This window comes from Chamaea fasciata, unplaced genomic scaffold, assembly GCF_029207755.1.
Source record: "Chamaea fasciata isolate MVZ Bird 193981 ecotype frontalis unplaced genomic scaffold, bChaFas1.0.hap1 SCAF_5, whole genome shotgun sequence".
Taxonomy (NCBI): Eukaryota; Metazoa; Chordata; class Aves; order Passeriformes; family Sylviidae; genus Chamaea; species Chamaea fasciata.
In genome coordinates this window covers 73,857,891-73,882,115 of record NW_027094090.1, presented here as the reverse complement: position 1 = coordinate 73,882,115, position 24,225 = coordinate 73,857,891, and the positions used below count along the sequence as shown (strand labels likewise).

General features: G+C 42.4%; 1 long non-coding RNA gene across 2 annotated transcripts in view; it reads left to right on the top strand.

The window, feature by feature from the left end:
- Window positions 1–24,225, top strand: part of LOC136290323 (uncharacterized) — a 41,975-nt gene that overhangs the window by 6,701 nt on the left and 11,049 nt on the right. Inside the window, exon 3 of one of the 2 annotated variants that reach the window (XR_010721094.1) lies at window positions 24,110–24,177. This is a non-coding gene — a long non-coding RNA (uncharacterized lncRNA). Of the gene's footprint in view, window positions 1–23,948; window positions 24,178–24,225 lie in introns of both variants that reach the window. The other variant, XR_010721093.1, reaches the window with a different exon arrangement.

Sequence of the window (24,225 nt, the reverse complement as noted above, 5' to 3'; positions counted from 1 at the left end):
TTTATTTCTGGATATATTTTTCTGGAAATTTAAAAAAAACCCCAAACAGTTATTCTGGGAATGCCAAGGACATCTTCTGCACTTTCACGTTGTCAGAGATAATGAGTTCGTTGCATGCCTAGCTTGCTGGGCAGCTGAGAGTTTTTCACTTTCACTGGTATGTTCTGCTGAAGATCTGCTGAAGTAGAGACTTAGAGCCAGATGAGGTTGTGGGATATGCAGCCAGGAAGCCAAAGGTTCTGCAAATAACTCTGTTTTTGCCCTAAGTTATAAAAAACATTCTCTTATGCAGATCTAGCAGAGTTAAGATAAAGCTTCAATACTTTCTCTGAATACTTTCATTCCACTGTGCCCTCTGAAAATGAAGAAATAATTGGATGGAAGTAGGTTTGAATCTATTACCCTTCCAAGAGTACCCGGATTTGTGCATGTTTTTGTTTTACAATGAGTTCATACCACTAGCCAGCTTTCTTCCTGTCCATAAATTCCTTTTAGAAGAAAATATATTGCAGGATTTACTCTGAGCCTCAAGATGCTGGCTGTGAATAGACCATAGCGATTCAGACCTGGCACTGAGGTCTCATCCTGCTGTCACCACCTTCTATTTTTGGATGTTCACATTTCCCATAATATCAGTGGTAGATACTTTACTGCACAGTATTCCAAAGAAAGAAGGAAGAAGGTATTTCATGTCATCTGTTATTTCTGTCTGCTACAAATCTGCTGCCTCATTCAGGAAAGTTGTTGCCTGTCTCTCAATGGGTTACAGGAACTGTTTTGAGCATTGACTGTGTTGGTCTTGGAACTCTGGCTTTTGAAAAGGTGAGAAATGGAAAAGTACAAAAAATAGAAGTCCCATGTAGCTCAGATGAGCTGACACAGACCATTTGCATGTGAGGGTACAAGTGGCAAGAGATGTGAGTCATAGCTTGGTTTTGGTCCTCAAGGCCTCAAGAGATGCAGCTCCTATGTACTGGAATTTTAATTTTGGCTAGCACCACTAGGTAGTGCTCTGTTGCTGTTGTTCTCAACTTAGATGTTTTTATTTCTGTATTTATTTATCTGGAAATTAAAAAAATAACAATTTTTTCTGGGAATGCCAAGTGTGTTTCATGTACTCACACTGCCAGAGCCTGACTCTGGGAAACAGACTTACCACTGTCATTTTACTCTCAGGTGTAGTCCCTGCAAGACCTCAGGCAGAAGAATGATTAAGAACAGCTTGTAGGAAGTAAGGCAGGAAAATATCCATTTCTCCTCATCTCTGCCTCCCCACAAGAATAAAGAAGCTTGGAGAAGGAAGTTTTGAAATGCTTGAGGTGAAATAAGGCATTCCTCTCTAGCAGTTGAAAGAGAGCTAATTAACGTACAGGCTCAGGAGAAAACAATATACTTGAATAACCAAGGAGATAACTAAGTAATTAATTTGCACCTTTCAGACTTCCAGCCATAATGTTTCATGGGACAGTTCCTACATTAACTGTTTGAGAACTGCTTTTTGAGAGACACACAACATTTGTAAATGAGCTTGTTACAATAGTGACTCCCAGCTACTCCAAGAGAGCCCATGGTGCCAATATCCTTCTCTGGTCTAATACTACCCCAAATTAATTTTAGGTCAGTCGTTATGGTTACCAGACAGGGGTGGTCTACAGTAGCATGGAGTTTGGTGGAAATTTTACAGCCTGTCAGGAAGCAGGGAAAATACTGCAGGAGAGCTTTGCAATTTCTGTCAATGACCTATGGGAGGTGGTGTCACTGATTTTTTGGTCTCCTAATAAGAGACTTGACAGCTACAATGTAACGACCCATTAAGGCAAATTTTCCACGCCGTTGTAATTAGCTTAGCAGCAAAATTGGCTGAGTGAGAGGAGATGACAACAAGGTCACATTTGCGATCAAATTTCCACGCTAACAGTGCAAAATGTAAATAAAAATGATTATAAACCCTCTCTTTGTCAAAGGGTGGCCAAAGATTGTCTTTCCAGCTCACATAATTTGGTCTAAAGTTACAGACATGGAAATAATAGGCAGATAGTTTCATTTGGGAGTCACATGATACAGTTCTTCTGCAGCCTTTTCCTTGCCACAGATTTAGGCAAGCTCTACATAAAACAGGAATAATACTTGCACTGTGCTTTTGAAAAGATCGTGGGCCAAGCCAAGTGAGCTGGAGTGGAGCAGGAGAGCCAAAGGATAGCACAAACCAGTAATGAAAGCAACATGTGATATCATTTGGCCAGAGAAAGATGAGAACAGTGGTGGGATTTAATGGCTCATTATGAAATAACCCTCCCAAGAAAAGGAATGTGTCCAGGGATTAGGATGGGATCCTAGGAAATGGGAAAATTGGGGTTTATTTCTGACCTTGTCACGTCCTAGCTGTGTGCTCTTCTATCAGCTTCCCAGCCCACATAAGTGCTCACTTCAAAGCTGTTCTCTGGCCTCTTTTGGGAGCCCAGCTGAGCTGCTGAAAGAGAGGATGTCATTATTAAATTGACTGTCCAGTGTTTTATATTTCAGATGAAATGAAAATCTAAACAGAATGAGATCTGTACAAGCCCTTGAAGAAATGAGAGTTTAAAATAAAGAGCTCTGTGTGTTTTGTTCAGATTCATTTCTCATTAGGCTCTCCCTCTAGTTCAGACATCTCTGACAAGCATTCTATGATAATTCCATTATATTCTTGGAGATAAGCTGTCTCAGGGACATTAAATAATGTGGTGGCCAAAGCGAGCACTGCCATTGCTGCTGCACATTCGTGCTGGTTTTAGAACCTCTCATACTTCTGTGGCCTGGCCTTCGGGTCTGCAGTGAGAAAGGAGCAATAGCACAACCATTAAAAGGTTTTTGCAGTGGTACAGGAGAGATTTGGGGTTGGATGATTAAGTCTTTTCATGAGAATGATTTCAAGACAGATAAGAGAGAAATGATAAATGGCATCTGGCAAAGAAGTCCTTAAGGCCTGAGAGTGACATGGTGTGAGGAAAAATGTGTACACTTCTCTGAGCAGGGGGTAGTGTTTTCCTTCTGAAATAAACGTGAGGAATATTTAAAAGACAACCTCAGGAATGAAGTCCAAAAACATTTCTCCTATGAGAAAATCAGGAAATTTTCTAAACTATGTCCTAAAACTATCCTTATCATTGCTAATTATTGCAGCATGGTCAGACTGTGTCCCAAATAGTTTTGGAAGTTCACCTGCGTATGTCTGTCAGGAAAGACCAACCTCAGATTTCTTTATCACTGGACTGAGGATGAAGTCAGGTACATGTTAAAGGTCATAGGCCCTGGAGATTTTGATGGAAACTCTAGGGAATAGGACTAATTCGAGGCACCAGCATAAAAGATTTAGAAATATAAAGTAAGGATTTAGCAACCTTATTGCAAAGAAATAGAGAGCAAATCAAGTTATTTCTTCACATTCAGAGAGCCTGTATTTGTCATCCCAAAGTGTAAACTATGGAAGAGCTTTACTGATCAGCACTTTCACACCTTTCCCGTTTGAGAGAATGGCAGAATGGATGTTTTTGGTTCATGGGTGTCAGTTGGACATCCCGGGAGAGGGAAGTGTCCCGTTCCCGCAGACACCACTAGAGGCCACCGCGAACCTCGACAAAGAGCTAAAAACCCCTCCAATTTCCAGCACAGAGCGAATTTACCAGGAGGAGCCAGAAGGCCCTACTGTGTCTCATTTGTGCATATGTTTTGCTTCTTCTGTAACAAAGGAAAATGTGACTGAGCTTGCATCAAGCTCTTTTATCCATCAAGCTTTTCGTCATTTTGAAGGGACTTTTTTTTTTTCCCCTGAAAGAGGGGTTAGAGAGAAGAAATATTTTTCATCATCATGGTGATTTTTATGAGGGTAATACATGTCATTTCTGTTTCATGGAGAGTAAATGTTAGGTCCAGAGAATTTAAGAGACTTGTAGAGATTACTAGATATTGGTATTCATTCTTGCTTTAGAAGCATACTCTGCACTGGGCCAGAGATTGTTTAAAGCTTCTTTGTTTGATAGGCCCAGCTATCACATATGTTACAACGAAGAAAATGGACCACAACTTTCTTAAAATCCAGTCTTTATTTAATACAATGAACAGCCTTGCACTGAAGTGCTGTTTTTTTCTACGGCCAAGTGCTGACACCAGTTTCCAATATTACCTCATCTTCTATGAAGCACATTCACTTGCAGCTGCAGGATCAGGAAGCCTGATGTAGCATTTTTTCATGGCTGAATGCAGACATTTGGCTCAGCCAGAATAAAGAACATAATTAAATAAAATTTAAACTGGAAGTGTATAGACGTTCCACCTTTCACTCCATTTAGGAGCATGCCCAATACAGCATATTTTGCTGTGTCTTAGAAAAATTAAATGGATTATGTTACACTTTGTGACAAATTATTTTGTAAAAAATTGGCTTTTCTCCATGGAAAACCTCTGCCTATCACTTTCACAAGTAAATACTGGCATCAGTGACTCAAGGTTGTCAAGTCAGCCTTTCATATTATGTGGCACATTATTTTGTAGTGTATCCCAGTATTAAAGCAAAATGTTCAATTCTGTCAGCTGTATCTGAAGTGAAGAGTCTGACCTTTGGAAAACTGGGCATTTTAGAGCTAAGGATCAGTTCGCATGGAGATGTATTTAAAATCCACACCAATGGGGTAACACTTTTTCCTAAGTCATTAATAAGAGAGGATGAGTTGGTATTGCATGATCAAGTTGGTATTGCATTTTATTCTTTGCATGCTGAAAGCTGTAGGAAGTGAGGAGCTGGATGTTCCTTCCTAATTTTGTTTGCCTAGACCTCTCAGTATTTTGTATTATGCTTCTTATTAATGTGAAAATACATATTAAAACCCAGCTGATATATTTTAATTTGTTTAAATGGCCCATTTCAGCAGAGAAGGGGTTGCAGTTTTTCCCATAACACAAAACAATGGAGATCTGCTGGATACATTGGGATGTATTTGTTTTCCTTTTTCTAATTACATATGGGACATTATCAGATCTGCTCAAGTAAATACTCAACTCTCTTCAGACTTTTTTGCAGGCTTAAATAAGCCTGGATAATTTCATATTGTGTGTGCTGCTTTTCTCCTCTGAGCAGGAGGAGAAAAGCAGCACACACTTTTTACCTTCAACAAAAGTTTTGTTTGGATTGTAACAGGGTGGGGTTGTTGTTGTTTTTTTTTTTTTTTTTTTTTTTTTTGTGGGGTTTTTTTTTGTTGTTGTTGTTTTATTGTGGGTTTTTTTGCCTAAAGGATGTTTTTTGTCTTGCAAAGAAATACACAGGCCCTTGCCTAGCATTCTTTTATGAATGATTAAAGTGGTGCATCCCACAGAGGGAGGCTCTGCAAGCTGCCACTGCCTCATACCCCTCTGCATCCCAACTGAACAGCAACACTGTCAGCTGTGGCTTCTGCCTTGGGCTGCTGCTCCTGGCTTCTTGACCTTTATATATCACATCCATCACAAAGCCAGCAGGATTCTCCAGGAGCCTCTGAGGTGCTGGAAATGCCAATAAGGTGGTAATTCAATTTTCTCTCTTCCTCAGCTGTTCCTCCTCCCAGAACCTGTTACCTCTTCTCCTGAGGTGCTCTGTTGCTGTGCCCACACTCCCAAAAGAGGTGAAAAACAGAGTTTTCACTTGTGCTTTGGGGAAAGGTCATCATTAAGTAGTCATTCACCAACTCCCAGTTCATTTAGTGGAAATGAGGTACCTAAAAATATTACAGGGGCTCTAACAACTTCTTAAAAAGCATGACCTCTCCACAGAAGTACTTCAGGTGCAGTGATTCTCTGTAAATGCTATGTCTGCATAAGTACCTGGATAACTTTAGGAACATAATTAATGCACTTCAGTTGGGAAAATAATTGTGCTGTCTCCCCGTAGTCAGGGAGAGAAACGAGCAGCTTGTACCACCATGATCTTAGCTGCTGTTAAGAGGTGCCTTGCTGTTTCCTAGGGTACTTAGGGTGACAGCAGTTAAGTGCCTGAAAGTAGTTAGCAGAGCACTGGGAACTACTCATCTGTCAATCATTTTTAAGACTGTACCTTGAATGTTTTTGAAAGGTGGCTTGTTAGTTTGAAATACGTTTCTTTCTGCTTTCTGACAGGTCAGAATGCTTTTTTTTTTTTTTTTTTTTTTTTTTTTCTAACTAGGGAAAAAGCATGTGGGACTTAGGGCAGATATAAAAATCAAAACAATGGAAAAGGTTGGTTTTGGTTGTAAATACTCACTTATGTAGAACTTTGGCTGGTGCCTTGGAAAAGGTGGGCTCCACACCAAGGAGCTGAGGCTCTGTAAAGAATTCTTTCCATGGTTCATGTTGCCTGCCTTTGCTTCCATTACAGAATACACACCTGTGGAAAGAGTGCTGCTGTGAGCATACATTTTTAACCCTTTATTTCTGGCAAATAATTTCAAAATGATACAGAATTTGTACCTTTAAATGGGAGATTTCTGTACAGCAGTCATTGAAACTTCAGGCCATGTCACAGGGTCCCAGGTGGGTTGCTGAATGGACGTCACCATCATCTGTAAAAAAATGCTAGATCTTTAATGAGCTGTGTAAACGTGCTTCCTTATGGAGTCCAAAGGGTACGGAGTGAGATGATCTTTAGAGTCAGAGGTTCTTTTATCTCCCTTCCTAGTTCTCAGTGTGTACTACACTGTCTGTACTATTATTAGGCCCCTTTGCAGACACAAACACAGAAACTCATTGGCAGTCACTACTGGATTAAAGGATTTATCTCAAGAAACACTCTGGCTGGGGAATAGATGGCAGAAGTAAAAACATTCAGATATGAATAATGTGGTTTCTTTCTTGATTTTCTTTTTCTGCTTATGATCTATTTTCACAGCAAGTCATTAATACTGGAGACTCAAGAAGTGGTTGTGTAATAATTTGCATAATAAATCCTGGCATCAGTCTGCAGCACTGACAAACATTTGTTCTGGTGGGCTGAGGCTCATTAGGCGTAGATCTTTCTCACCCGCTGCTGTTGGAGATGTTAAAGGCTGTGTTTAGTTAGGTTGGAACTATTCTTGGTCTGAGTTAATGGTATGGACATGTGAAGGCATTTGAAAAGGTCCCTCAAAAGCTGGTTTTCAATTCATCAAAACAGTGTGAACAAATTAGTCCCAAAATCATGAGGAAGTGTAAACCCATAGGTTGAATTGACTCAAATTAACAGGAGCATCGTGCTGCCCTACAATGGGGAGGTGAATGTGGGCCTCTAAACTGCTTCCTACCAGAGCTTTTGCATGTAGAGACTTGCAAATTAGAAATGTGCTGGAGTCTGCTTGTTCTGTGAGTTCTGTTTTCAGCCAAGTGAAGTGAAGACCTTCATTCCTGCTCCTTAAGAAAGGGTTTAATGCAGCAACAGCAGCTTAATCCATGGGGTGATCCCAGTGAAAACTGAGGAGTTCCAACGGGTGGAAGGTCTGTCTTGTAGACCAAGTGCAAAAGAAGCAAAAGCAGCTTTCTTCCACTGGCCAGGGAGCTTTGCAGAGCATTAAAATTCTTTAGTTGAAACATGACTTCAGGCTCTAAGCCATTGCCTTACATAGGGCCTAGTTGTGTGGTACTTTGAGTTGCTGTGGTGTGAGACTGCTGTGTTGCATCTGATGCCTTGGGAAGGCTCACCTGAAACAGGGACGGGACAGAGCTAGAGAATAAAGTAGATAGTTATTGAAAGACCTTTCGGGTACACCTTGGGCAGGACAAGAGCCTGACCAGGTGTACACCCAAGGTAGACTTAGAATGGTCACAAAATGCACCCAAATGGGTCACGAAATGGCTAACCAGTCAGAAGGTCTTACACTTTTATAAGTTTTGGTTCATTTGCATATTGGGGTTTAATTGTCCAATTATAGCTTCAGGTTGTGAGGTCCCATCCTTCTTGTTCCTCCCTTCAGTCCATTGTTGTTTGTGCTTTTGAGCCTGAAAGTTGTCCTTGGTCTTCATCAGCAAAAGGATTTGTTTTGTCTCCCTACTATGTGAAGAGAGCTGACTGGCACTTAATATGAGGCTCAGAACTGCACCGTTAGGCAGCACAGAATGTGAAAAACATGAAAGCTAAAACTTAAGGCATCACATGGGGCAGTAAATGGGCACAAGAATTTCTAGGTAATGAATGCCCTGCAACGTTGTGTACTCAGGCTTTAAGTAAAGATTTTATGAATGTGTATTTCTTGCCATGTTAAAAGAAATACTGTTATGAGAGGATAGGTTGAATTCCTCATCTGTATGATGTTTCTAGAAGCCACAAATATTACCCCTGTGAAACACTCCAGAAAAAGGAATGCTTCAGGTCTATCACTTAGTGAGACTTCTATTATCAGTTCTGAAAACAGCTCACACTTACAATCAGTGATGCACAAAATACTCATCAGAATGAAGTTAGCTTCAAGTGGAGCAGGGCTGGAATGGTTTATGCTGCACATTACTGATTGCAAGATGTTGATGAGCTAATTAATGGTGAAGTTGAGTGCCTCAGTCTGTGGTTATTCAGTGTATTAAAGTAGGTAGTTGATGTTGCCTCACAACAGGAAACCTGTGAGGTTGTCAGGGGTTGTGTTCTTTCCCTTTGCCCTCAGCAGCAGGGTCTGAAGCTCTGAGTGAGGAGAAAGGATGTTTTGGTGTTCCTTGCCTGGGTTCTTGTCCAATACTCTTGATCTAAATTTATTATTTTTGCCATATTTATTCAAGCTTTGTATTTTAGTTGTCTTCATTTATGGAAAGAAGAAAAAAATCACTTCCCCCTTCCAGGATCCGTGAGCCTGTCTCAGGTGAGATGATGGGGCCTTGCATTCCACCTGAGTCTGAGGATGGAAACAGAACAGTGCTTCTCTCTGATCCCTGTGACACTGTCTGATTTCTTTGACCCCTATTTCTTAGAGCAGCAAAGATTTTAGCATCCTCATTAACTGCTTACTTTGCATCAGAAATATCTATTTCCTCTTTTGTTGTTTCCTGTGTTGCGTGAATTTCTGGTGCTTTGGCCTCTTGCTGTTTGAGGGACTCGACTTCTTTTTGCAGGCCCTGTTTGCTTCTCCAAGGTTTGGTTTCTCTGGTCAAGGTCTGCCAGCTACTCGTAGGATTTATAAAGTAGGAACTGCTTAAAGTTATCTTCTTGCTACCCTTTATCTCATCCTTCTGTCCTTTGGCTGCTTTGAGAGTTTGACTCATGTCTTTGTGCATAGTAGAATTCTGGTCTGCATTGACTCACAAGTGTGACCAGTTCTGGCTTTATGCCCAACTTTTCTCAATGTCTGTTTTGCTTGTGATGCCAATTTCTTCAAAACATTTTAAGCAGCAGAAGGTTAAAAAGTGGAATTTCTTTCCTACCTAAAAAAAATATAAAAATTAAACTAAACCCATCATTTTTGTAAATCATGATGATTTGTTTTAGTTCTTTAGTTTGGCTCTTTTGTTGTTTCCTTTCTTCAAGAAGAGATAGGGCAGAAGTTTCTTAAAAAACGTTGAAGGTTGCCAACATGTCCAGACTTTCAGAACTTTTATCAGCCATACTAATGGAAATATTACAATGCCATGCAAATGTGAATTAGTTGGCAGAACATCTTGTTGCAGCCAGGGAAAAAAAGCCTTGCATACTGAGTGGCGTATTTATATTTTTCAATGGCATCCTTATTGGCTAAAGTGGAACACATGTAGCTGTACTTTATAAAAATAATGAAGTCAAGGATATAAAATAGCTGGGCTTCTCCAGTGTTCAAACACTCTTTCAGATCAACAAATTGAAAAGGTCTTTCAGGATTCTCTTGTGGCTTTGTGCACGAAAGATGAAATCATTCAAAGAACAGGGCATAAAGATACCATCAGATATGTGGATCAAAATAATGCACTTTGTGTTAGGAAAATAAGACCAGTACAGAAACAGTCTTGAATGAGGTTTAGCATTCATTGTTCCCTATAGAATTGATTGACAATTCTTTTTCAACTGTGTAATTTTTAAAAGAGCTGCAGGAATTGTTCAGCCCAACCTCGTTTATGTTTTGAAATAAAGCTTTGTGTGCTTTTATTCATCATGGCAAGCATAGAAAAAATATCAGCACTTATCAGATCCTGGCTTTACATAATGCAGCATTAGTCAACAAAGTTTTACCTGCATTCCTCCTGTGGGTTACTGGGCTAAGTACTGAAAGTCGTTACCGTTTCATGGCTGCTTGGTATCTTGTTTAAAAAGAAGTTGGAGAGCTCAGCTTACTTCCCAATGGATCAGCAGAGCTGTACCAGAAATGTGTAGGCTGTTTTGGACAAAATAAGAACAAACTCAAAAACATGGAGCTAAACCCCAGATTTAGGCTACGGTCCAGCAACAAGTTCTGTTGTTGTTTCCATGGAGCTCAGTGCAGGATCAGCCACAGTTGTTTTTAAAAAAATATTCTTATGAGGCCATAGTGTTTCCTGTCTTGCTGGGAGCATGGGAGGAAGAACAGTGATTTTGTGTTATTTTGGCACATCTTCCATGCCTTTCAGTGGAGAACAGAGTGAAGACAGTAGCAAAAGGCAGATATATTGAAACATTGATGCTTTTTCTTCCTTTCTTTATTTTTTTCCTATTTAAACCTCAAAGAAGTTCAGACTTGCAGTAAGTTGTGAAGAAAGGATTGAAGCGATGGGTTGAGTTGTTTCTGTGCTTCTTTGGTGGAAGATTGCCTTGTCCCTTTTTCTCTTTTGGTTTTTTTTTTTTTTTTTTTTTTCCTTGCAGTCTATCATGAGGATTATAAATAAAAGATATCCCCAGACAGCAGCATGGATCAGAGCAAGCCAAACGTATGGATGCTGCTGTATGAACCTTCTTTCTGATTTTGTAGGTGTACTTTAGCTCTGCAACTGCCAATCATCATCTCACATTTGAACTTCCCCACCTGTGGGAGCTGTATCATACATTCCTAATTTGATTTCAGCTGATGGTTACCGTGGCAGAAAGGAAGGAGAGTGTTCTTGAAAGAGGAGCTTTCCCTCATGCTTGTTCCCAACCTGATGCATGCTGCAAAACACTTCCAAAACCTCCACAGCTGCTCTCCTTGCTCTCAAAAAGGCTGGTAAAGCATTATATAAATGGCATTCTGCAAGTAGATGCAAATAGGCTTTGCTCTTTTCCCAAAGCTGCTGAACAGCTTTTGAGTGGGGAATGATGCTGCACCAGCTCCTGAGAGGAGGGGGATTATTTTAAGCCAGCTACAATTGTGGGTTTCTGCAGCTGACAGCCACACTGACTGGGGTGGGAGCTGGCTTCTGTCCCTGGAAAGGAAAACAAAAGGTCCTGCACACCCTGGCTTCTACTGCTGTTGGTGCCACACAGTTCCTTCTGAGATTAATGGGGCATGATGGTGCAAGTGCTTCGAGACATCTCCATCATGCATCTCACTCACCCATACAGCCTGCCCTGGCAGGCAAAAGAGCCGTGAGAAATCCCTCCCCCGTGGTGATTCACCTCACCCTAGGGCAGGTGGCTGAGCCCTGTCCTGTAGCGAAAAAACCTGTGCAAGCTGGCTGCTTTCAGGTCTTCAGGTGGGGAACTTAAATAAGTCTGCATAGCTGTAGTTTGATCATCTGAATTCCCTTCCTGCAGTTCACTTGGCAAAGGGATAAATCCTTCCAAAAATGTAGTGGGATATTCATTCTTATCAGAAAGTTACCTGCAATAACTAGTTTGGAGGACTTAGGTTCTTTGTAATGCTCAAAATGATCCCACACCTTCCTGGGAGTCTGTTTTCCAGTTTCTCTGTGCTCAGATTGCAGCAGGGTTCATCCTCCAGCCCTCTGGTTTAATTCTTTCCCCATGTCCCTGATACTGTGCAGCATTTCAGATACTCTGGATATGTAATCCAGCCTGCCATTCCATCCTGATGCTGGTGTTAAAGGTTCCTTTCTTGCTCTCCCCAACTCAGACCTTTAATTCAACATTCATGACTTCCTTCCTTTCTTTCAAGAAACCCTGTTTCCCATCTTACCTTCCTTCCCTGCAGAAGATTCGACTTCATCACAGTCTGAGCATCTTTGAGTGCTTGTCTGTAACTTGAGATCTGAATTTAGAGCTGCTTTTTATTTCAAGAGCACTGAGCAAACCAAAACAGGCTCGAATTTGTTTAGTCCCATGGATATACAGAGAAGCATCTCCATCTGTGTTCTTGGTGTTTTGATTTGCTCCATGAAGAGCTGCAGGTGTTACTAGATCCTTCTTTTGATTCTGGAGAAAAAAGTACCCATGACATTATGCTCAGCTGTGAAAAGTAAAAATGCAGATCTCAGCTAGAGCATAAAGATTTTCATGCTTTAGGTTTAACGAAACAGTAAAAAGCCTAACAAGGGATACTTTAGCAATGTATAAGTAACACAGAGATGTTCATATTGGAAATAGACCCAGCAAATGAGGTAAAATTCAAAAGCCAACAGTTAAGGTATTTTTCCTATATACTTTAATTTTGCCATTTTATGGTGTTCAGATATTTGTTACATGTGCTGTTTATCCCACTATATTCACTAATTAGAAGAAACATCTAAGCAAATTTAGTTTGCTTTCCTGTATCTTTATCTTGCTGCACAAATATCCTGTGGAACCTCAAGAGGCAAATAAAATACCTCTGTAATATTTTCAATACTTTCTTAAAAATTAAATTCTCCCTCCACCTCCCAGTTCAAAGGACATTCAGTGTTCATCTGGACCTCTCCGTTGCACTCAGAGAAAAGTAGAGTGTAAAAAAAATAAGTTGTCCTAATACTGGAGGTAGGAAAAATGAAGAGATGTCACAGATTTTGTGAGTACTTGGTGAATTTTGCTAGTGTTTTACTGAGAAATCTGATTTTGTGATGGGAGTTTTGTGAAGCAGCCTGTTGCGCTCGTTAAGGGTGTTGGAATAGCAGATGTGGGAGGTTTTGCAGTCTTAAGGCAGTGTAGTAGTTTGAAGGCAAAACAAATGAGAGGCTCCAAGTCAGAGATACAATTTAATAGGAAAAAAAAAAAAAGAAAGAAAGTAAAATAAAATAGATGCAATAATACAAAAGTCCACTGACAGAGTCAGAATACAACCTGAGCGTAGTGATGGAAGCAGTCCAGATGAGGTGGTCTTCCTGAAGCAGTGATCCTGTAGAAAGGTCTGGTAGCTCGGGTCCTCTGGGAATCCAGTGGGTAAGCACCCCTCTGGTGTTCAGAGTCTCAGCTTATATCCAGGCTGGAATGCTTGGTTCCTCCCTCTGGGCGGAGCATCTCACAATGGGATGGTGAGTCATGTGATAAGGCCTGATGGGCCCATTAACAGGAGGTAGTCCAGGAGGGGGTTATGTGTGAGCTGTGCAGCAAAGGTGCTGATGGGCCCATTAACAGAAGATAAGCAAGAGTGGAGGAGGCAGGGAGCACTGCCTCACCTGGTTTCAACAGTTCATGAAGATGGTGATAGAATATACTTCAACCCAGGACATTATCCACCCCTTATTCTATTACCATCTACATCATTCCAAATCAATACTTTTCTTAAACTACACACACACACACATATATATAATGAAATCCTATACACAGTTCTCACTTAAAGTAAGGTCTCCTTGTGGTACACAGTGGGTTTCTTCATCCTTTTGCATCACTCACTAAGTGTAACTAGGTCTTTGAGCAAAGACAACTCCACGGATGGGTTTGCCCTTGCCTGAGGTGGGATTAATCCAAACAGTCTTTCTTAACATACTTCTCATGTGTATCACAGGGACCTTATCTCCATCCACTGTATGCAAGGATTCAGATTGGGCAGGACCCGCTCGATTGATGAACCCTCGGGTATTGACCATCCAGGTGGCTTTCGCTAAGTTCAGTTCTCAATTTTTGAAGGTCTCTCTACCAAGTGCCTTAAGGGTAGTTTTAAGCAGTCCATTGCAGCATTCCACCTTCCCGGCAGCTGGTGCATGGTATAGGATATGGTATATCCATTCGATTCTGTGTTTTCTGGCCTAAGTGCTTATGAGGCCATTTTTGAAATGAGTCCCGTTGTCTGACTCAGTTCTCTCAGGGGTGCCATGTCTCCACAGGACCTGCTTTTCCAGGCCCAAGATGGTGTTCCGGGCAGTAGCATGAGGTACAGGGTAGGTCTCCAGCCATCTAGTGGTTGCTTCTACTATGGTGAGCACGTAGTGCTCGCCTTGGCGGGTTTGGGGAAGGGTGATGTAGTTAATTTGCTAGGCTTTTTTATACTTATACTTTGACTATTGGTTGCTATACTACAGAGGCTTTACTCGCTTGGCCTGTTTGATTGCAGCACAGGTCTCGCAGTCATGGATAGCCTGGGAGATGCTGTCTATAGTAATGTCCACCTCTTGGTCACGAGCTCATCGATATGTTGCATCTCTCTTTTGATGACCAGAGGCATCATGAGCCTAACGAGCTAGGAATAATTCTCCTTTGTGCTGCCAGTCTAGATCAACTTGAGATACTTTCACATTGGCAGCTCGATCTACCTGTTCGTTGTTATGATGTTCTTCATTAGCCCAACTCTTGGGTACATGCGCATCTACGTGTCAAACTTTCACGGTCAGCTTTTTTAGTCGGGTGGCGATGTCCTGCCAAATCTCAGCAGCCCAGATGGGTTTCCCTCTGCGCTGACAGTTGGTTTTTTTCTAGCGGTCCAGCCATCCTTACAGAGCATTAGCTACTATTCATGAGTCAGTGTAGAGATAGAGCCTTGGCCACTTCTTTTGTTCAGCAATATCCAAAGCCAGCTGGACAGCTTTAAGCTCTGCGACCTGACTTGATCCACCTTCTCCCTCGGTAGCTTGTGCAACTCGTCGTGTGGGGCTCCATACAGCAGCTTTCCATTTCCGGTTAGCACCTACAATTCGGCAGGAACCGTCAGAGAAAAGGGCATATCATCTCTCACTCTCCGGTAGCTCGTTATATGGTGGGGCTTCTTTGGCTCGTGTCACTTGCTCCTCCTCTTTTTCAGAGGATAATCTAAAGGTCTCACCTTCAGGCCAGTTTGTTATAATTTCCAGAATCCCAGGGTGATTCAGGTTTTTAATACGGGCGCGCTGCGTGATCAGGGCGATCCATTTGCTCCATGTGGTGTCGGTGGCATGATGTGTGGTAGGAACCTTTCTCTTGAACATCCACCCCAGCACCGGTAGTCGAGGTGCCAGAAGCAGTTGTGCTTCAGTACCAATCACTTCTGAGGCAGCTTGGACTTTTTCATAGGCGGCTAAGATTTCTTTCTTTGTGGGAGTGTAGTTGGCTTCGGATCCTCTGTAGCTTCGGCTCCAGAATCTCAGTGGTCGTCCCCGAGTCTCACCCGGCACTTTCTGCCAAATGCTCCAGGACAGACCATGGCTCCCGGCTGCAGAGTAAAGCACGTTCTTCACCTCTGATCCTGTCCTGACTGGGCCAAGGGCTACTGCATGAGCGATTTCCTGCTTGATCTGGGCGAAAGCTTGCTGCTGTTCTGGGCCCCAGTGGAAATCGTTCTTCTTGCGGGTAACCAGGTAGAGAGGGCTCACGATTTGGCTATACTTGGGAATGTGCATTCTCTAGAAGCCTATGGCACCTAGGAAAGCTTGTGTTTCCTTCTTGTTGGTCAGTGGAGACATTGCAGTGATCTTATTGATGACTTCGGTGGGAATCTGACGCCGTCCATCTTGCCACTTCACTCCCAGAAACTGGATCTCTCGAGCAGGTCTCTTGACTTTGCTCCTCTTGATGGCGAAGCCGGCCTTCAGGAGAATCTGAACGATCTTCTCTCCTTTCTCAAAGACTTTTGTTGCGGTGTTTCCCCACACGATAATGTTGTCAATGTATTGCAGGTGTTCTGGAGCCTCACTTTTTTCCAGTGCAGCCTGGATCAGTCCATGGCAAATGGTGGGACTGTGCTTCCACCCCTGGGGCAGTCGGTTGCAGGTGTACTGCACACCCCTCCAGGTGAAGGCAAACTGAGGCCTGCATTCTGCTGCCAGAGGAATGGAGAAAAAGGCATTTGCAATATCAATGGTCGCATACCATTTTGCTGCTTTGGATTCCAGCTCATACTGAAGCTCCAACATGTCTGGTACGGCAGTGCTCAGTGGTGGTGTGACTTCATTCAGGCCACGGTAATCCACTGTCAGTCTCCATTCTCCACTGGACTTACGCACGGGCCATATAGGGCTATTAAAGGGTGAACGAACCTTGCTTACCACCCCTTGGCTCTCCAGCTCACGAATCGTCTTATGGATGGGGACCACAGAGTCTCTGTCGGTGCGATATTGCCGACGGTGCACTGTTGCTCGGACGATCGGCACCTGTTGTTCTTTAATTTTTAGTAGTCCCACAGCAGAGGGGTCGTCTGAGAGTCCAGGCAAGGTACTCAGTTGTCTGATGCCTTCTGTCTCTAGAGCAGCTATGCCAAAAACCCAGCGGTATCCTTTTGGGTCTTTGAAATACCCATTTCTGAGATAGTCTATGCCCAAAATGCATGGGGCCTCTGGATCAGTCACAATGGGGTGTTTCTGCCATTCTTTCTCAGTTAGACTTACTTCAGCTTCTAGTACAGTCAGCTCCTGGGATCCTCCTGTCACCTCAGAAATGGAAATGGGTTCCACTCCCACATACCTTGATGGCATCAGAGTACACTGAGCACCGGTATCAACCAGAGCCGTATATCTTTGTGGGTCAGATGTTCCAGGCCATCGAATTCACACAGTCCAGTAGATCCGATTGTTCCTTTTCTCTACCTGGCTAGAGGCAGGGCCCCCCTATTCCTGGTCATGGCATACATTGCTCTCTTCTTGTAAACATGTTTCTGAGGTTCCTTCAAGAGGATCAGTCATATCATCATTCCTGTACCGTCTGGAGTTCTGTGCACGAGAGACCGGAGCAACATTGATTCTAGATGGGCTCTTTGTGGCAGGTGTTTCTCTTTTCAGTTCACGTACCCGGGCTGCTAAGGAGGAGGTGGGTTTTCCATCCCACTTCCTCATGTCTTCTCTATGCTCCCGAAGAAAAGACCAGAGGTTACCTCGTGGTGTGTATCCTCTCTCCCTGGCTGGGGAGCGCCTGCTCCTAATGGCAGAGATTCTCATTGGCTCTGGTTGGATATGGTAAATTTCTTCCTTAAGGTCTTTTTTCAGTTTCTGATGGCCTTCTTCAATCAAGTTCCGGACTTGCTCAGCCAGTCTTGTTTCTACAGACAAGACATGGGTACGAACTGGAGCAGTGACAGTGTCTTCGTAAATTCTTAGTTTATTAGCCAAGACACCTACCTTGTCTTCACTTTCCCTCCATTGCAGTGTTGCCAGGTAACGTGAGTACATCTCGGGTCCAAGCCGTGCAAATCTCAACCACATCCGTGATGTGCACTGGACACCATCTGGGTTTTTAGGAAATCTCTCATCTTCTGAAAAAATTATTTCCAACACAGCCAATTCCCTCAGGCATCGGGTACCTTGCTCTATTGTGTTCCATTTTCCTTGGTGCACTTGGAGGTCTTCTTTACAAAGGTATCTATCTTTCACACTTGTTAGCAGTCGCTGCCAGAGGCTGAGAGGTTCTTGGGTTTTCCCAGTCCCCTGGTCAATGACCACATCCCGGGACAACGATCCCAGTTGCCTGGCCTCACTTCTATCCAGAATGGTGTCATTGGCTGCAGCGTCCCAGATGCGGAGCAGCCAGGTTAGGATGGGCTCGTTGGTCTGGCGGGTGAATTCTCTTCACAGGTCACGCAGCTCACCCAGAGACAGAGAGCGAGTGATGATTTCTGGCTCTGTCTCTTCTGCTGATTGTGAAGGTCCTGCTGCACTCTCATCAGTCACTATGCGGACTGATTTGGTCCTTGATTTCTTCTTCTGAACGGGGGCAACTGCTACTGGTTTAGGCTGTTCCAGTTCAGTGATGGTTTGTGTGGAGATGCTGATGGCACCTTTGGTCCCTTTCTCCTCTGTAACAGTCTGCATAGATGTGGACGCTGTTGCCTCACTTTTGGCTTCTTTCTTCTCTGTGATGGTCTGTGTAGATGAGGACACTGTTGCCTTGCCTTTGGTTCCTTTTGCCTCTGTGACACTCTGTGTAGACACTGATATTGTTGCTCTGCTTCTTTTTCTCTCTTCCTCTAGAACACGCTGTATCACACTAGGTAGTGTAAGCATGGTGCGGGCCGTGCAGAGAAGACAAAGCAGGACTAACAATAACATCATGCTGTCTTTGGCATCCAGAGGGTATTCCATATTTTCAAAAACTGCTGTGTCATGCCTGAAAAGCTGGAAAAAATCATTCTTCACCCCTCCCCACAGGGGCTGGGTGAGATTGTTGAGGCTCCAGATGTAGCATCCTAGACCAGAACAAGAAAACAAAAGTGGGTGTATATTCTGAATAATGTTCATTGCCTTGGAGTTTATCAAGCGATGGACATAATAGACTACTAAGGCAATTTTAGTACCATACCCTGGTCTACACAGGAGCATTAAGACTGGCAGATAGTACTTCAATTGTGGAAAAATAGAGAGATAGATATAAGATACATGTAAGCATGTTGAGCATCATGGCGAACAGGTGTCTTCTTCAATACAAAATTGTAATTCTGACTTTTCTCAGTGCTTTGTGCCCCACGTAGGGCACCAAAAATGTAGTAGTTTGAAGGCAAAACAAATGAGAGGCTCCAAGTCAGAGATACAATTTAATAGGAAAAAAAAAGAAAGAAAGTAAAATAAAATAGATGCAATAATACAAAAGACCACTGACAGAGTCAGAATACAACCTGAGCGGAGTGATGGAAGCAGTCCAGATGAGATGGTCTTCCTGAAGCAGTGATCCTGTAGAAAGGTCTAGTAGCTCGGGTCCTCTGGGAATCCAGTGGATAAGCGCCCCTCTGGTGTTCAGAGTCTCAGCTTATATCCAGGCTGGAATGCTTGGTTCCTCCCTCTGGGCGGAGCATCTCACAATGGGATGGTGAGTCATGTGATAAGGCCTGATGGGCCCATTAACAGGAGATAGTGGAGGAAGGGGTTATCTGTGAGTCGTGTGGCAAAGGTGTTGATGGGCCCATTAACAGAAGATAAGCCAGAGTGGAGGAGGCAGGGAGCACTGCCTCACCTGGTTTCAACAGTTCATGAAGATGGTGATAAAATATACTTCAACCCAGGACAGGCAGCCAGAGCAGCTCTGCATCAACTCCACTCTTGCACTAGATACAAGTTGAGGGAGAGGAGCCCTTACCTCCAGAAATGTTTGGTCTGACCCTGTTTACTCAGCTTGTCTGTGACATTTGGCACTGTAATAGGTACCAGAGTCTGTCTGTCTTTTTCATCTGACGTATTACCATGCTAGAAAATAAATCCTGGGTGCTGCTGAGCTCCAGCTCCATTCATCAGCTCCTCTCATGTCTGCAGGAGCAATAGGACCAGTTATAATTCCTCCAGCATGGATTGTGTTCCTTGGTGTCAGAGGAAGCTCCTCCACTCCCTTTGGGTGTCTCTGGGCAGTTTGAGACATACAGAAGCTGCTGCTTTGACTGGCATTTCTCTCCCTTTCTTCCACACAGAGATCCTGCCACAAGGTCTTCTTTTTGATTTCTTTACTGATAAAAGATCACTAGTAAAGCATTATCACAGCAACAAGAGGAGGAGAGAGTAAAATAGAAAATTCTTGTCCTTTTTGTTCAATCTTCTGAAATCTGATGTCTTTCTTCAGTTTGTAGTGTCTATTTGCAAGTAATTAGTTGAAAGAAAGCCAAGTTCTCATAATAATGGAGACCAAGGACATGGACAAGGTCAACATTAAGGCTGAATATTTAACTAAAAGTTGCAGGGTAAACTTTTGAAAAAGTCTATGATTTCAAGCATCTCTGAATTTTTTCTTGAGCATCGATTAAGATATATTATGGTTGGTATTAGACATGCCCGTGAGGTGAATTAGCTGAATATTTTTTTCACCTCTTAATCTCATGATTCAAGTGTCCTGTCCCTCAGTTATCTTTTATAGGTGTTCTGATTTTTAAAATGCTCAGAAGATTATACCTCTAAGGGCCGCCAGGAGCCAGGGTTTGGTTTTGGTCCACAGCACATGTGGGGAAGCAATGAAGATTAAGTAGGGGGACATCAATCCCTGTCCAGAAGTGCTGTGTGTTAAGAAAGGAAGCAGGTGAGTCTTAGAACAGGGTTTTCACAAAATCAAAAGTATAGAAGAGCATCTTGCAGGACTTTAACTTTTTTTTTTTTTTTTAATCATTAAAGATTACAGTTCTGTGTTGTATTTCCAGCCGTGGTGCAAAGACAAATGCTCTTTAAAGAAGTGTTAGGACCATTTCCTGTTTTCCTGAAGTATTTGTTAATCCACCAACTCCAAATACAGTTACTGATATTTTAAGTTGCCTTGTTTTCTAACAAGCTTAAGTTTAAAACAAGTGACTGAACGTATAATTGCTGAGAATATTCTAAATTGAGATGGTTTGGCTTCTGGAATGAAATCAGCTTGTTTCAAATCATATTTAGAAGCTGAAGAATTTGTGTGAGAATCCTTCTATCTTCTGCTGTTCCAGGGTTCTGGAAGCAGCTTCATGGTGAGGTGATGATCTCTTGGAAAGCTTTGGTGCCCTTGAAGCAAACCCCCAGAGTTCAGGCTACTTGGCAAGGTCACTGCAGTCCCCACCCAAGTAGTGCAGGCTGTGGGAAAAGACAACTTTTCCTTGGCCAGAAGAAACCCCTAGGATCCAAAAGGGCAGGGGCTGAAAAGCAGAAAAGGAGAATCATGGACAGGAATAACATCTAAGGCTTTACATAAGTTGTCTCACCTTGACTTACAGTCAGGACATATTATTCTTGGTGGCACTCCAGATCAGTTAAAAGGAAGAGATTGCAGCAGCCTCAGCTGAACTTTAAACTGGATCATTTACATAGCTAACATTAAAAAAAAAATGTGCTGTGTGATTCATAATATTTTTCTGTGATATGCTATTTATTTCATGTTGTTCCCACATTTCCTGGTATTTAAAATACTTTGGAATAAGTGCCACCACAAAATTACAAGGCTGTGTTTGTCAAGAAGTGTGAGTATGGCACTTAGGATTTTGGAAGTTGGGATCCCACCAGAGAACAGTTGGTTTGCAAAAATGCTGAATAATAGGAAGATTAATATTTGTCTATAAATAACCTCGGTAGACTTCAGAATTTCACAGGGGTGAGGTAAATAAGGCCAATAGTCTTCTTTGACTTGGGTATGCCTCAAGTGTTTAGAAAGTTATTCTGGTACATAGAAACCTGATTTTTCAATGCACTCTTAGGACCTGAAGCAAATTTTTGGCTCCTCCCCTCAGAGAGTGGGAATTGACAGTTAAAAGAAGGGTGAGGAGAGATGGAACGTCACCATTTGATAAGTCTGTGAGCTGCCCACTCGTGTGTGGATTGCTGGAGTTGTGTGTCTCATCCTCCTTATGGATGGTCACCCCAAATTCTACTCAAATGCACATTTTCACTCAGCTTTCTTGTTAAAAAACACAGGATTGTGTTTTTTAACAAGAAGGAGCGAACTCCACAACTAAATATCAGACTGGACATGGATTTATGAAAGCATTTCAGATGCTTAAGCCTCAGAGGAAACATGGAACAGGGAGTGGGAGGGAAAGCGTGTGCATGATGATGGATCCATACTAGAGGAGAAAAAAAGATAATGTTAGAGTAGTTAGAACCTTCTTTCTCTTGGAAAAAGCAGAGGTGAATTTTCAATTTTATATTCCCACAAAAATCTTTATCTGATGCTTGGGAGTCTTTATGGTTCTTAACCAAATTGTTCTATGCATGCACCTGCTAATCATGTAAATACTGTTGGATGTCCTTTCCAGGATGCATTGCATCAGCTTCTGGTTCAAACATCCATAGCTTTTAGGCATGCTGTTTCTGAAATCCTGGAATTAATATCAGGGACCTTTCCAACTATAAAGTTTTGTTGGCACTAGTCTGCCCTGCTTGGGTTTCTCCCACCATTCAAGCCCTCAGCTGCCTGTGGTTGGTTAAAGTCATTGCCTGTAGCTGCTGCACAGTTACCTTCATTATTTTAAGTGTGTGGTAAAGTAGTTACGTGAGTGCTTGATGTTTATGTGAGCCAGAATGAAACGTAACAATGGTCCAGCACCCAAGCTGGAAGCTGCCTTCCCTTGGATTCCTGGCAGGTTGGCTCTGGGATGTGTGTTCAGCAGTTTGACACGGCTCCAAATGGATGTTAGCACTCTTCAGTCTGGCCTGAGCTCTTGGAAAGGCATTGCAACACACAAAGACGTTTGCAGATGTTTTTATACTCACTCATTTTATGATTTGCACTTTGTGTTACTGTCTCTGTTATGACTTGTTTAAAGAGAATTCCAATTTATTGTTACGTTTTGCAGGAATGACAACACTCTGCTCAAAAGGGTCTCAGTTTACCATGGTTTTGAACATTTTGCCATTAGTGAGCAAGGGGTGAGAGAAGGGAAGTGCTAGTTCAAGAGAAGCATAACTCAGCAAATTTCTTATTTGCTCAAGTCTATAAAGCCATTAAACAGTTTTTCCTTTTCCAGGAAGATCACATGAGTTTGATTTTTGTGGAATCTATCAAGCCCAATTCCTCTATTCAACTGTATTTAAATTTATGTACTTTATTTAAATTATTTATTTTGGCCATTAAAATATGTGAATTTTTTTTTTGTAAAAAGTCACCTTTTAAGAAACCAAAACAACAAAAAACACTCAACACAATAAAACTTCCAAAGCTACTAACAGTTCCTCACACTAGAGACCATGATGTGTAGCAGGTCCTCCTGTCTAATGGCTCTTTGTTGCTACTATGAGGAAGATTATCTGTGCTTTCTTTTTTTCACACCTGTCACAGATCAACTTTATTTCCCAAACCCAGAGGGATCCTGAGAAAACACAAAGATGGAACCTTATTTTTCATTTAGTTTGTGGCACAGGACTTTGTAAGATAATTCTTCATCCACATCATCCAGAGATTTAAATCTGACTGGTTTTTTTCCAGGGTTACATTGTTGTTCAGTGCATTCTCCCCTTTTTAAATTTCAGTCTTCTGTACTACTTTCAACCTTTCTTTTATTTTTCAGCTCCTTTTGTGCTCACTCTGTGTGTTGCCAGTTCTGCTTTTGAGTCCTTTGCTATTCTGTCAGGAGAGAGATTTATTTTGCATGATTTCTCTTATCTCTCTTGCCTCTGTGATGATGTGGCAGTGTACACCTCTGGCAATCCCTTCTTAGATTTTGTTTATTTTTAATTTTGTCACTACATCCTTAATATATCAGTATCTGGTCACTGTTATTTTCTCTGGAATCCCTTCAGCTGGATGATTTCTGCTTGGGTCTTGGGGCTCTGGGTATCCAACGCTTTTGCACACAGAGGCTGGCTGTGGCAAAACTGTGTCTCCAGGAGCTCCCTCTTACAATGAGGTCTGTGGGGTCAGGCCTTTGCCTATGCCTGCAGTCCCACTGATCCAGCAAGGTTCCCCACAGAGCAGCCCATTTGCCTGGAACTCCCTGGAGAGCAGTGACCAAGGAGTGAGGCATGACCCCTGCTGCCCCCCCAGCTCTGTTGCCTAAGCACCAAACCCTGAAAGTGCCATTGATATTCCCATGTTTCATCATCCCTTTGTGTTTCAGGTGCATTTTTCCTAGACTGATGGCTGTTTAATCCTCCCCTGGTGTCCTGTTACCTCTGGATTTGTTGCATGCTGGAGACAAAGAGGCACGAGGAGTTTACACCACGAGTTCTTGTATAATCCATCTTGCCTTGTTCTTCAAGTCTGACCATAGCACATAAGGAAAATGCAGAGAAGAGAAATCTGTCACCCAAAGGGGATACACTGAAAAGTTCATTTTTTTGTGTTTGCCTGTCCTGCTGTTTTGAAAAATTGCTCGAGCGTGTTCACCTCACTTATACTTGGAAACCTTTTATTTCTCTATTCAGTTTTCCTTTGTGTCTTGCTATAGCTCAGAAGGAGTTGTCAGAGATATCTCCTTGAAGATGGTATCTCTGAGTCATGGGACTGAAGCTAATGGAAGCCTGGTGCTCATGTCAACAAACTGCTTCTGTTCCCCTGTGACCCACCTGGGAATGATGCAGGTTTATGGTTTGGTGTGGTTCCTTACAGGAGAACAAATCCAGCTTTGCAGCTGCAGCTGGAACTGAGAGGAAATCTACACAAGATTAATTTTACCTGTAAGTTTTCATGTTTGCTATTTATTTGAAATCCACCTATCAAAGTAA